This window comes from Malus domestica, chromosome 05, assembly GCF_042453785.1.
Source record: "Malus domestica chromosome 05, GDT2T_hap1".
In the NCBI taxonomy this organism is placed as follows: Eukaryota; Viridiplantae; Streptophyta; class Magnoliopsida; order Rosales; family Rosaceae; genus Malus; species Malus domestica.
In genome coordinates this window covers 17,699,289-17,713,268 of record NC_091665.1, presented here as the reverse complement: position 1 = coordinate 17,713,268, position 13,980 = coordinate 17,699,289, and the positions used below count along the sequence as shown (strand labels likewise).

General features: G+C 37.9%; 1 long non-coding RNA gene across 1 annotated transcript; it reads left to right on the top strand.

Moving 5' to 3' along the window:
* Nucleotides 1-12,489: 12,489 nt before the first annotated feature.
* LOC103409545 (uncharacterized) lies at nucleotides 12,490-13,357 on the top strand. The gene is made up of 3 exons (XR_525181.4): nucleotides 12,490-12,658; nucleotides 12,762-12,928; nucleotides 13,029-13,357. It is a non-coding gene; the product is annotated as an uncharacterized lncRNA (long non-coding RNA).
* The last annotated feature ends 623 nt before the right edge of the window (nucleotides 13,358-13,980 follow it).

Below are 13,980 nucleotides of genomic sequence, written 5' to 3'. Positions count from 1 at the left end.
CTTGTGAGACTTGAGCCTAAACGTTTATTTGGAGAGTTAAAATCTGTGCATTATTGTTTTCTAAAGTCGTTGCGTGATCTCATTATTCTTTGCTTGGTTACTACTTAGAAGGCGTTTCATCATTTAGTTCCAAATGCTAGAACTCATGCTCATTTCATTCAAAGCATGTTATTGATTTGCATAACACATATTCAAGATGAAGTTGTGTAGTTACCATCACCTTAGCCAAAATGCCGTGTGCCCTACCTCATTTTTATGTTTAAGTTAACCCCTTCGCGCCTTGTTAGCCTACATTCTTTGTTAAACCACATTATCCTCACCTAGCCTAGATTAGGACCATCCATACCCTTGTTCTCAAAGCATAGTAAAGCATGATTCAAATTGAATTCCTTTTGATTAATGTATGGCAGAAAACAAGTGTGGGGGAAGTGTGAGTTAATGTGCCATAGGCACAGGTAGAAAGAAAAAAAAAACAAAAAGAGTTGAAAAGATGTGAAAAAGAGTTCTAAAGTGTTGTTTGTTGAAGAAATGGTCCAAAACTTTGAATTCGGCCCTAAGTATTGCTTGAATCTTCCCTTCGTGTTTAAAAGTTGATTTCTGCAATCTAAGTGAATTCTAAGTTTCAATTTCATTACTTTGCTTGCTATTGCTTTAAGAACGTTTGTTATCCCTATCCTTCATTTGTTAGCCAACACCCCAAGCCCCGTTACAACCTTTGACTTCAATCTTAAGTGTTATGTGTTTCAATTTGTGGAGTTTGAATTTGGTATGAGCATATGGTGTCACTGGTTCTCGCATCTAAGTAGTAGCATTCCATTCATGAGATCATATCTAAACATGCTTTTTAACTCCAGGAATTGCTTTCTTTGTGATACATATATGTGAGCGTTCGTTTTCGTATCTGCATCAATCTTCTCACATATAACTAGTATAGGTGTGTAGTTAGAAAATCTGAGTGAAAATTGAGTGCATATCTTGTAAGGAATTGAGTGATTTCTCTAAGGCATGTTACTACATTCAAAACATTGTTTAAATTGGTTAATTATGAACTAGTAAGTGGTGACTATGATTAAGTATGTGCTCAAGTGTAAAGATGACTCAAATCTGTGGGGATAATGATTTTTAACATGTCATGTGCATTGGAAATCCCTGAGGCAAATGTTAGAAGGTTTAGGTTGTGTTTTATTTGTTTTGTTTTGTTTTATTTCTTTGTTTTGCTCGAGGACTAGCAAAAGCTAAGTGTGGGGGAATTTGATAGGAGCATATTTATGCGACTTAATTGGCTTGTTCTCGTGCATTTACGTTGTGTTTCCTTAGTTATTTTAGTGTTTAAAGTCACTTTTGTGTGTTTTCATATTCTAAGGCCAAATGATGCAAGAAGATGCATTTTGGAGCTTTTTGGAGCAAAATTGGGCTTGGAATGATTATCACATGATTGGAGCAAAAGGAATGGACGTAATTGAAGATTTGAAGAAGTTAGGATTCCTAATCAACGAAGGATTCCTACTTGAAGTAGGAAAGTTAAGCCAAGGTTTCCTACTTTGGTTTGACCTTTCCTAAGTGTCCCTAAGTGTTATCAACTTTGAAGGCCTTCTAAGTATTCTAGGACATCAAGCACACATTTCTTGCATGGTTTACATCAATGCCGCACCTCACATGCCTTTTGCACAATTCCATCTTCCTTGTCGTGCAAGGGAGAGTGATTCTTTCCTATTTTCTGAATTAAAACACATTCCTTTTGTGTTTCATACCCTAGCCGCACCTCTTAGTCAATTTCCCTTAAGTTTCTAATTTTGTTTCCTATTTCTAGAAGCCTTAGACTTAATTTCTGATTACCTATATAACCTAGGGTTTTAATTCCTGAAATCCTTTAAATAAACTCTCTTTTGCAGCCACAAAACATCCATATACTGACCATTCACGCCAGAAACACCATTCCACTCTTAGCCGCACCATTCTACCACCATTCACCCTATTTTCTGCCCAGAAACTACCCTAGCCGACCCCTACATCCATCCTAACCTTAATTCCATCCTTCTACATCATCCATAACTCCCTAAACTCACCCCCAACCCTTGTGCCGCAGCAAAGGAGAGGAAGAAGAAGTGCTTGAAGGTTCTAGTTGTTCAACATTGAATCGTTGGAATATTTAGGTGTTCTCTTTCTTATATTTACAATGTATAAATCTGTTTTCCTTTGTTTTGTGAACATGAGGAACTAAGCCTTTTTGGCTAGGGGGTTATTCAATACCATGATTATGCTTGCAAGATGAATTGATTACGTCTAATTGTTATTTCATGAATTGTGAATGCAATTTGCTTAACCATTTGATTGATGACTTATTTTTGTGTGTTGATTAAGGTGGCCAACTTAGTTTTCATGCAGGAATTTGAAGCTAAAATATAAGGAAGTTTCACCTAATAGTTACAACCTTATATTTGCAAGTAGTGGAGGTCGCTTATAAACGATCGTGTTTAGTGAATTCTTGGCAAACGTTTCATGCTTTTCATATTAACAAATGCCTCGTCAATGCTTATAGTTTTCATGAAGCTTAATGATCTTTGATTGTATCTTTATTGTGCTTTTCACGTAAGGGACTTTTAGAGAATGTTTTGAGTTGTTGCATGTGCATTCCCATCCAATTCAATAATTTAAAGAAGACTTGAAGGTTAAAAAAGTGCTATCACAGTTAACCTAGGGCATTGAGATTCATGGTTTATTGAAAGAAGCAATTGGAAATCAAGGTTGAATGCAAGTGTATCATGTGTGGAGAAGAACCCTCTAGTTACCCCATATCTCATCAATTCACTTAATTTTGTCTAAGAATTTGTTTACATTGTCCTTGCTTTGTTTTACTTATTTTCGTCCAAAATCAACCATACCTTATTTCTTTAAGTCATATTAATTAGAACTTGTCTTAGAATATGTTTTTAAGTGTTTTAGGTCATTAGAAAACCAAAATTCGTCCAAGTTTGTGTTAGAGTCCCAAAACTGCCCAGAAAGTGTTTTTGAGGTAGTTTTGAGTGTTTTTGTGCTGTTTTGAGTCTTTTGGTTTGTTTTAGTGTTTTAAACTTTGTTTTACATATTTGAGTCAGTTTAGAGTGTTTTAGCAATCCTTCCTAATCCTCTGTTTAAGAACGATCCCTACTTATCCATACTACAATTGTCAACAAGAGGGTTAATTTGTGTGTTTAGTTATTTTACGCATCAATCACTTATTAGGTTTAGAATTGAGTCTTTTTGATAGTTTCTTGCTGTTTTGAGTGTTTTGAGTTAGTTTTGAGTCTATAGAGTCTAGTTTAGTGTTTTTTAGTCTTGTTTGTGTTGATTAGCATCCCTAGTTAATCCCCGGTCTAGAACGATCCCTACTTGCTTAAATACTACAATTGTCATCAATAGGGTTTAATTTGTGTGTCAACAAAATTTTCACACTAAATTTTGGCGCCGTTGCCGGGGATTAGCAAAATTGCTAATCTCCCTTTGTTTCTGTTCGTGTCTTTTACTTTTGATATTTGATTTAGTTTTCTTTCTTTGATTTTAGGTACTAGAGAAGCAAGATATGGCAATTGCTAACATTCAAGCTCAAATAGCGAATCTTACTTCTCAATTGTCGCAGTATGCCGAAAGGACCACAAGGCAAAGTGTCCCTACATTTGGTGTGTCTTATAGGCAAGAATATCAAGCAAATCAACGTTCACAAAGAGATTTGAGTGATCATTCAAACTCTATGTGGTGGGAATCTCAACAAGTTCAACACGAAAGATATTGGCAGCCATATGAGGAGTTCTATTCAAGTCATGTGCAGCCACCACAACCTCATATACAATATGCCCAACCAAACTCAAGTTCATCAATCGATTATAATCAAATTCTTAAGGAATTAATTTCTTTGGCGTAGGGCTCACAAAATCAAGCCAAGAAGGCTCAACAAGGAGAATATTGGCAGCCAAATGAAGGGTTCTATACAACGCCATATGCACCATCACAACCTCCCCCACAATCTTCCCAAACAAGTTCAGGTACGTCCTTGGATAATGATACACTTCTTAAGTTACTCACCAATTTGTCTCAGGGGCAAGAAAATCAAACCAAAAGGATGCAAAATCAAGCCAAAAAGATGGATGAATTAGAGAAGCAAGTTGGGCAGATTGTGGAGTTCATGGCACAAATTCAGGAACAAAGTGAATTCTCCAACGCAAACATTGTAAATTCAATGGAAGATTTTGAAATTACTGAAGCCATCACTTTGGGAAGTGCCATGGAGGTTGGAGCTGAACCAAGGGCGTCAAAACAAAGCCAAGAGGAGGACGAACATCTACTAATTGAGGAGGAGAAAGAAGACACACCCAAGGCAAGGGTAGAACAACCCTTGCTGCAGCCTCCTAAAGTCCCTATGCCGTCCAACTCAGGTAAGGTGGTTCCAAATTCAATTGCTTCTTACCCCATTCCACCAGATGTCCCTTTTCCTCGCAGGTTTTTTATTCCTAAAGAAGAAGAGAGTGAAAAAGACATCGTGGAAGCCCTTCCCAAGGTGCAAAGTGATATCCCACTTCTTGGTACACCAAAACAAGTTCCAGATTGTGTTGAATTCCCTGAAGCGAATTGTACACCAAGAAGAAGGATTCAAGAGAAAGAAGTGGCTGGGGAACACCAAGAATTCATCAAAGAGGATGTACTTGGCACAACCAACCCCAAAGAAGTTGCATTTTATGATACAGGACAAGTCACAACCCTCCCACTAAATCTGGCCAAGTCCAACATTCCAGAAACTTTCAAAGAAGTAGTGTTTGTCCTTGAGTTCTTGTCGGAGCAAACAGGTAAGCCACCTACTCAAATTTCAATTTTGTTTTATACTAATATGTTGTTAATGATTTAGGCACCCACTCTAGAATTTAAACCATTACCGGATCATTTCAAGTATCACCTCTCATTCAAAGATCAAATCCATGTCGTGAGACCTAGGGGAGTTTAAAAGGAGGTATCATCCGGCTGGAAGACGTTAAAGCAAGCGCTTTTTGGGAGACAACCCATGCAAATAAGGAAGACCTAGGAAGCTTCGACATCATAATTAGATTTACATTCCTAAACCCTACTCTTTATTGCTTTTACTTTGCCATATTTGCCATGTTTGCTAGTTGTGTTATTTGCTTGTTTTTGTGTGAGTCTAGGTTTAAAACATTGAGGACAATGTTTGGTTTAAGTGTGGGGGGGTGAACAAAGTGTTTTTGTTGCAAAATTCATAGGATTTTACCACCTAACATTTCAAAGGTTGTTTTTCATTGTTTTTAGAATGTTTTTATGTGTTTTTATGTGGCTTTAACAAAAAATACGAAAATTCAAGAAAAAATTCGAAAAAGTTTTGAAAAAACCCAAAAAGAGTCGTTTTAAAGTTGTTTTTGTGTGTTTGTGTCTTAGGGTACCTTCCAACACAATGATGAGGATTTGGTTTTTAATTGCATGACTGTTAAAGAAAGTTACAAACATGGGTGAAAGTTTGATATACTCTTTGGTTTATGCTTGGTTATAGTTATAGTTTACGAATTCACATGTAATCACAAAGGAAAAAAATCAGTTTTTGTAACATACTTGAAGGAAGGAACTCAAACTAACACTACAACCCTGAGAGATTTGAGCCTAAACTTTATTTGGAGAGTTATTAATCTGTGATTTCTTGTTTTCTACAGTCGTTGCATGATCTCATTATTCTTTGCTTGGTTGCTCCTTAGAATGCATTTTATCACTTTAGTTCCATATACTAGAACTCATGCCCGTTTCATTCAAAGCTTAAAATTGAGTGCATAACATATAACAAGATGAAGTTGTTTAGTAGTTACCACCAGAGCCAAAAAGCCTTCATCCCATGCATTTGTTTTGTAGGTTTAACCCCTTTGAGCCTTATTTAGCCTATTTTTGTTGTTAGCCACATTACCCCAACCTAGCCTAGAATAGGACTATCCATACCCTTGTTCTTAAAGTATAGTGGAGCATGACTTAGAGGGAATTCCTTTAGATCAAACATTTGCAGAAACACAAGTGTGGGGGAAGGGATTTTTTGTGTGTGTGTGCCAAAGTCTTAAAAGAGGCATGGGTAGAAAGGAAAAAAAAAAATTGTGGAAAATAGAAAAAAAAAAAGTTGTGAAAAGAATGAAGAAGAGTGAAAAATATGTGAAAATTAGCTTTAAAGTGTTGGTTGTTGAAGAAAGGGTCCAAAAAGCTTGAATTTGACCCTAAGTGTTGCATGAATCTTCCCTTGTGTTTAAAAGTTGATTTCTGCATTCTAAAGTGAATTCTAAGTTAATTTCATTGCTTTGCTTACTATTGTGTTAAGAACGTTTGTTTATCCTTAACCTTTCTTTGTTAGCCAATACCCTTAGCCCCATTACAACCCTTAGACTTTAATCTTGGTTGTTGTGTATTTCAATATGTGGAGTTTGGGATTGGTATGAGCATATGGTATCCCTGGTTCTCGCGTCTAAGTAGTAGCATTCCATTCATGAGATCATATCTAGCATGATTAATAACTCCATAAATTGCTTTCTTTGTTATACATATATGTGAGCATTCGTTTTCATGTTTACATCAATCTTCTCACATATAACTAGTGTAGGGTGTGTAGTTAGAAAATCTGTGTGAAAATAGAGAGTATATCCTGTGAGGAATTAAGGGAATTCTCTAAGGCATGTTACTACATCCAAAATGATGTTTTAAATTGATTAAATGCGAGCTAGTGAATGGTGACTATGATTAAGTATGTGCTCGAGGGTCAGGATAACTAAAATCTATGTAAGTAGTGATTTTTAATGTGTCATGTTTCATTGGAAATCCCTGAGACAAATGTTGGAAGGTTTAGGTTATGTTTTGTTTTGTTTGTTTTGTTTTGCTTGAGGACTAGCAAAAGCTAAGTGTGGGGGAATTTGCTAGGAGCATATTTATGCGACTTAGTTAGCTTGTTTTCTTGCATTTTCATAGTTTGTTTGTGTTTATTATAGTGTTTTAAGCTATTTTCGTGTGTTTGTAGGTCCATATGACAAAGTTGGCAAGAAAGTGCATTTTGGAGCATTTTGAGGCAGTTTTGGGCACCAAATGGATAGCTTATGAATGGAGCAAGATGGATGGATGAATTTGAGGTTCAAGAGGCTAGGAATAAGTTGAAAAGAGTGAAGAAATAAATCCAAGTCAAGGAAGATAAGAAATCAGCTCAAAAGAAGGAACATTATCCAAAACCTTATCCAACCTTATCTTATCTTATCCTTGCCTAACTTAACCTTATCTTATCCTATCTTATCCAAATCAATTTGTGCCTTGATTCCAGCTATTTCTAAGGGATAATTATGTATTTAAACTATATATTTCAGATTCTAGAACCCTTATCCTTCTAAAACCCCTAAATTGGTGCTAAAACATCTTTTCTAGAAGCATCTAAAAATCTGGCGTTTTTCCCCTTTTCTAGAAGCTCTAGAACCTGAAATCTCAATCCTTTTCCCTCTTGATTTAAGCCAAATGTATCCCTTTCTTTGTAGGAATTAGTGCTGCACCTTATTAGCCTAATCCCCTTTGGTTTTTTTATTGTTTTAACCCATTCCACTTGAGTTTTGGTTTCACAATCCTTATCCCATTTTAATTTCAGAAACCTATCCAAATCCTTAGGGATTTTGGCATGAATTCCAGCCTATAAATACCAACCCTTGCCCCATAAATCATTCACCACCCTCTACCATATTTTTCTACACCATTCACCATACACACCTCATTGTGCCGTGAGTATTGCAAAGAAGGAAGGAGAAGGAGCTACCTGGAGCCGTGCTTGCCATTCAAGACATTGGATCATTGGAGCGTTTCTAGGTGTATTCTATCTTTGTTTTCAATGTTTAATTTAAGTTATCTTTGTTTATCTGCGAACATGAGGAACTAATTTCTTTATAGTTAGAGGTGAATTCGAAGCCATGATTATATGTTTTATATGAATTGATTTCGTCCAATTATTGTTTCATGAATCGTGGATGTGGTTTACTTATCGGTTTCATTAAGAACTTGTTCTTGTGTGTTAATTAAGGATGCATACTTAATTTGCATGCATGAATTTGATGCTAAAGTATAAGGGAATTTCACCTAATCGTTATGAACTTATATTCATGAGTAGTAAAAGTCGTTAGTCACGATTGTGTTAAGTAAATCCTAGGTAAGAGTAACATGCTTTTCATAGTTATGAATGCCTCGTCAATGTTTATGGTTTCCATTGAACTTAATGATCTTTGTTAAGTGTTTCTATCATGCGTATTCCATAGTTAGGGAATTTGATAAAGGATAACTTGGTTGTGATGTGTTATCCATTCAATTCAATGAATCTAGGGAAATCTGAGAATTAATTAGTTCAATACAATTAATTTGGGGCATTGTCATTCATGGTTTGTCGAAAGAATAATTGGAAATCGTTTCGTATGCATATGTCATGTGTGGAGAAGGAACCCTCTAACTAGCCTTTCACCATTCTTTTTCATCCAAAATCGTTTTTTGTTAAGTTTGTTTTCAAAGTTTATGTTTTAACTTTCAATTTCGTCAAAACAAAATCCCCATTCATTAAGTCTTGTTTTTAGAGTCAAAACCTTTTTTTTTTTTTTTGTCTTTTGAGTCTTTTAAGTTCTATTTTCGTCCAAATCACTTATTAGGTTTAGAATTGAGTCTTTTTGATAGTTTCTTGCTGTTTTGAGTGTTTTGAGTTAGTTTTGAGTCTATAGAGTCTAGTTTAGTGTTTTTGAGTCTTATTTGTGTTGATTAGCATCCCTAGTTAATCCTCGGTCTAGAACGATCCCTACTTGCTTAAATACTACAATTGTCATCAATAGGGTTTAATTTGTGTGTCAACAAAATTTTCACACCATCTTCCAGGTTAGTGAGAATTATAGCATCATGTGTTAGTGCATCATCGGCCTGATTATTGTGTCTCAACATGCTCTTGCTCCTGTGCCATGTAATCCGACCTTATGTATTTCGACTGTCGTTGTCGGGCTTACATGCGCCTAATGTCTGATTTTGCTCCTACAGTGTCTTATGAGCTCGTTCCTCATAGGCGATCCGGGTGTCCCTTTTGTCTAGGTAGGCATCCAGACGTGCTACCCGATCTTCCTCATCGGTCGTTAAACCGAATAAGGATACGGTCGAGAAGACTTCGAAGTGATATCGAAGATGTTGAAGGTCTTCGAGAGAAAAATGGAGTTCGGCTATGTCAATGTCCATGTATGGGTCGACCTCAAAACCAAGAACCTTAGCCTCTCATATGTGCTGGAATCTAGCTTTCATCGCTGGATCAGTGGTTTTTTGGATGATTTGTTCAGCATTGTGGCAAGTTAGTGCCAGGTCAAGAGCTTCTTGGCATGCCTTAGGTAAACCATACAAATCATTGGCAGAATATTTCTTATGAAACTCTTTCATGTATTCCAAAGATTCACCAAGGAATGGGAGGTGCAGATTCCGCCGTACTCTAATTAACGGCTCTTTCAAAGGTAACAGGGACAATTGGCTTTCAGCCTCTTTCTTAAATTGCTCGAAGCAAGCTTTCATCTCCTTGGGCCAAATGGTTTCCTTCTGCCCTTGTAACTCAGCCATGATTGTTGGGGTTAGCTGATCATCTATGCTCCCTACCACCTCTTTCGACTGCCATTTAGCGGTCGAAATAGTCTGGTCTGCCTGCCGTCGAACCATGCAATCTATACGCTAATGTCAACATTTCTGAGATTTAGAAAGCGCGGTATACATGCCGATGGGAGAATTGTAGCTGTACCAACATTGGTCACGTGGTTTAAGTGGCCTGAAGGTTTTTGGATTCGCTGACGAGCTTGAGCCACTAGAATTACATGAATAGTAATCCTTATTTTAAAATGGTGCGTCGAAATTAAGGCGTCATCTGACCGAGGTAGAGTCGTCCGTCTGTTTCTTGAGGTCGAGCCTATCGAACACTTTCTAGCCCTGGCCTTCACTAGGTTCCTTTAAAGGTGTCGTTGTGGTCGCTGATTGTTATCGTAACGTCGTCGTCTGAGTCTGAGGCAGCTTTTCCTTGGGCTCGATTAATACAACGTATGCCTTACAATGCTGCACAACACTATTAGCCCGTCATTTTTTTCTTCGCTGGAATCTGACATGGATTCAACTATAGCCGGTCCTGAAAACTCGGTAGGTGGCGCATTAGAAAATAGGTCGATCTTGAGTCATGGCTGGGTAAACTCGGCTTTCTATTTCCCTTTGCTTTTGGGCAAATAGGCATCTACCATGCCAACTGTTACCCAAGGGAATGGATCTGTGTCAACCGTTACAGTGCTGTTTATCCAAACTGAAGGTGCATTGGCCTTATCAATCCTTCTCGACCGAGACTTGACTAGATAACCAGTCGTCCTTGTCGCAGTCCTATTTATCCAAACTGAAGATGCTTCATGGTCGGCTGATTCTACAGTAACAGTGTTGTGTTGTTTATCCAAACTGAAGATGTTCACTGGTTGCCTTCACAGTGCTGTTTATCCAAACTGAAGATGCGTTGGCGAAAAGAGGAAAACAAAAATCTTAAGGTTGTTGAGAAGTTTCATGTAGAGCAAGAGAATGCGTAGGACAATTTGTGTGTTGAATTTGAGAGGCTTGTTTCAATGTCTTCTCTCCCTATTTATAGCAGCCAACCTGTATTGAATCCCAATCACTCCCGGATTAGAACTCATTTCCCTAATCCAACTTTACCTCGGCCTATCCTACTCCTACTAGGACTTTGAATAAAACTTGTTATCAGGCTGTATTTAATTCCAGCATCCTGATCCTGTTGAAACTCCTTCTGATAATAGGACTCATCCACATCCCCAATTCCCTGATGAGATATGGCCAACTTCGACCGCGCATCCCATAAGCTAGATAACCCCCAACGGCACCTATACACGGCCTCTGAGCCGCTAAGAATTCTAAACTCTGCCCAACCAATATTGGGCCGAGAACCATTCTAAACTCGGCCTAAAACAATATTTTTGGCCCAAACAGATCTGTATAATTAGTAATTAGACTTCTGGACTGCATTCTGATACCTACGCTCTGGTTATATATGTACCTGCACCTTAAACATTTTCACTTGCACTGATATGCTAGCCTTGTGTAAATTAGTTAGTTGGTTTTTATTTATCCGTATTTTTATATCATGTTCACTTCCGCCAACGTACATGGCTACGTCACCCTCACGTGACAGCCAGCATGCCTCAATTGGGGCCAGGGTGTGTCACTATCACTGTAATCTTATATACATAACAATTATGTTTTAATTGTATCCACTATATCAATATGTTGTCGTTAAAGTTTCTCTCGTTATGTGTATATGATGTGAATGTACTGTACATATCATGTGCATGTGATGTGCATATAGTGTATTATGTGTAGATGGTGAGTATTTACATCTTTGATACTCTTCGCATTAACATAGTTTACTACTTTTTCCTTTGATTCAAAGGCAAGCCCTGCAAATGCCAAAAAAGCAAATAATTTTGTTAAACGATTTCTTTTTATTCAGTTGGGTTTTTTTGTGCCAATTCAAACTACAATTTTTTCAAATCCTTAAAATATTTGAACCCAATCAAATTTGATACCAAATTCAAATTAATGAATCTTCGATTCTTCATTTAAAGTTTAGGGTCATTTATCTGATTGCGTCATTTTTCTGATTTCAAAGAGAGAGCTGTGAGTTATGGGTTTTTGAGTTGAGCTCAGATCTGTGAGCATAATAGTGCATGTCATGTACATACAGTGCATGAGCGAGCTTAATACGAAGAAAGCGAACAAATGTGCGAAACAATTTCGTCCATATCCTTCTCTCTTCCTTCTTTCCACTCTGATTAGTCTCTTTTCCCTCAAATTTATCTCTTCTCCAAAAGTCAACTGACCTTTAATACATTTTTCCATATAATTGAAGCAAAAACCAACCCTATTTTATTGCTTGTAAATTTGGATTGAGAGAGGGAGCAGAGGGAGGGAAAAGACAGAAGAAATGAAAACCCACATATAAATCAAAGAAATGATAAAAAAAAATCAAAAATCAAAATTGAAGGATTTGGGTCTCCTCCAAGAAACATCAAACCAATCACTTCAACTCCAGAAATCCATCAATCAAAAGGCAAAATTAAGAAAACCCAGTTCACAAAACCTACGAATGAAAAGGTAAAAATCAAAGAAGATGAGTTGGTTAGAGAGAGCTCTTGTGCATATTCGAAATGTAGAGAGAGAAGAGATAAGAGAAAGAGAGAGTGAGAGAGAGAGAGAGAGAGCTTGGATGAAGATGGATGGGTTAGAGAGAGCTTTTGGATGAAGAAGATGGGTAGGTTAGGGTTCTTTGAACTATAATTGGGGGAGAGAGACTTTTTCTCTCTCCTCTCTATTTCTCTCTATACAAAATGAGAAATGAGAGCTAGAATTTCTGAAAATTGCAATCCAACTTTTCGTGGAATGAGTGGGACAGGGGTTGTATGGAGTACGTCAACCGAGTCCAGGGGTTTGCGGTTCAAGAAGTGGAAATACAAGCTGCCCAAGTGTTACGAGTCTTGTCCAACACCTGAGGCAGCGAGGGGACCTTCCCAAGGAGTTTCTGGAGAGGGTGGGTGAGTGAGACTGGCTTTGCACTCACTTTGAGAGTGAAAAGTATAAGGTAATAAACATTGATATTTTTATTTTTAATTATCATTTTATAATTATTTTTTCATCTTCATTTCAACTATTTTTTTTTTGTAATGTACAAAAAAATTTGACAGCAAATAAAGGGAATCGGGACAAGAAGCCGTACGAACACCGCTTCGGTTCTCAACCCCTATCTTACCGAATCAAGGAACAGCGAGAGGCTGAGGAGAAGTCACCGGAGGTGGTGGTTTGGAGGGAGAACCACGCCAATTAAGGCAATGAGGTCGAGGACGGGATTTATGTAAGTATTTTTTCATAACTTTCAATTATAATTTTTATTACTATAGTTATGGTTTAATTTGTAATTAATCTAACTTAGTATTCTTTTTTTTTTTTAATAGGCTTCAATCTTACAAAAGAAGGACAAGGACCTCGCCAATCTCTCCCAGCGGCATCCTGACGTGCTTATGGAGGAACTGACACCTGACCTAGAGGTGTCTCTCCAGGTGCTGATGGACGAGGTTGGCCGTAAGGAAGTCCACGGCCTAAGAGTAGGTCGGGTTTGGAAAGTCAGGTTTTGTTCTTCATTGACTTCCACTATAGCAACCTAGACCAATTCCAGACTTTAGCAGGAGGATAAAGAGCTGGCGCGCCAAAAGGAATTAGTCCGCCAGTACTTCTTAATCGTATCCTATAGCTTTTCAGCTTCTGGCATTATGATTCCACCGCCCTCCCCATTGCAATAGCTCGCTAGCAACCGTCCCAGTGTCACGGGATGACTCTTTAAGCCTTCCGCCCGTGCGGCACTTAGACTTGAATACCTCGATGAACAAGCTAAGTAAGCCTTCGAAGCCTCGCTTCCCCGGATCGAATCACAAAGAAAGCTAAGATAGCTTGGAGAATGCTAAGATCACTTAGAAGATGGGAGAAAGGAAGCTTTGTATTGAAAGTTAAGAGAACTTTACAATTGCTTACAATTCTTGGATGGTTTGGCCAAATGGCCTTACCTCCTATTTATAGGCCTAAGTCACCTCCTCAATGGAGGGTTCTAGAATCCCCTACTTACATCCAAAAATATCTAGCATAGTTCTAGATACAACTTGCCTAATCTAGATTATTCTAGGTGAGGCTTAAATATGTACACTTGTGTGGAATGTTCCGGAATGCCCTAGATTATCTTGAATGCTCCGCCACGTTCTTGATTTCTCCGGGACGTTCCAGAAGCTTCCATGAAGACATGGCTTCATGGGCTTAGATATATGATGTCTTGGGCATTTTCTTTGTTTTTAACATGCGGCCCGTGACATCCTCCCCCACTTAAGCCGTCGACGTCCTCGTCGACTCTTGCCTCTC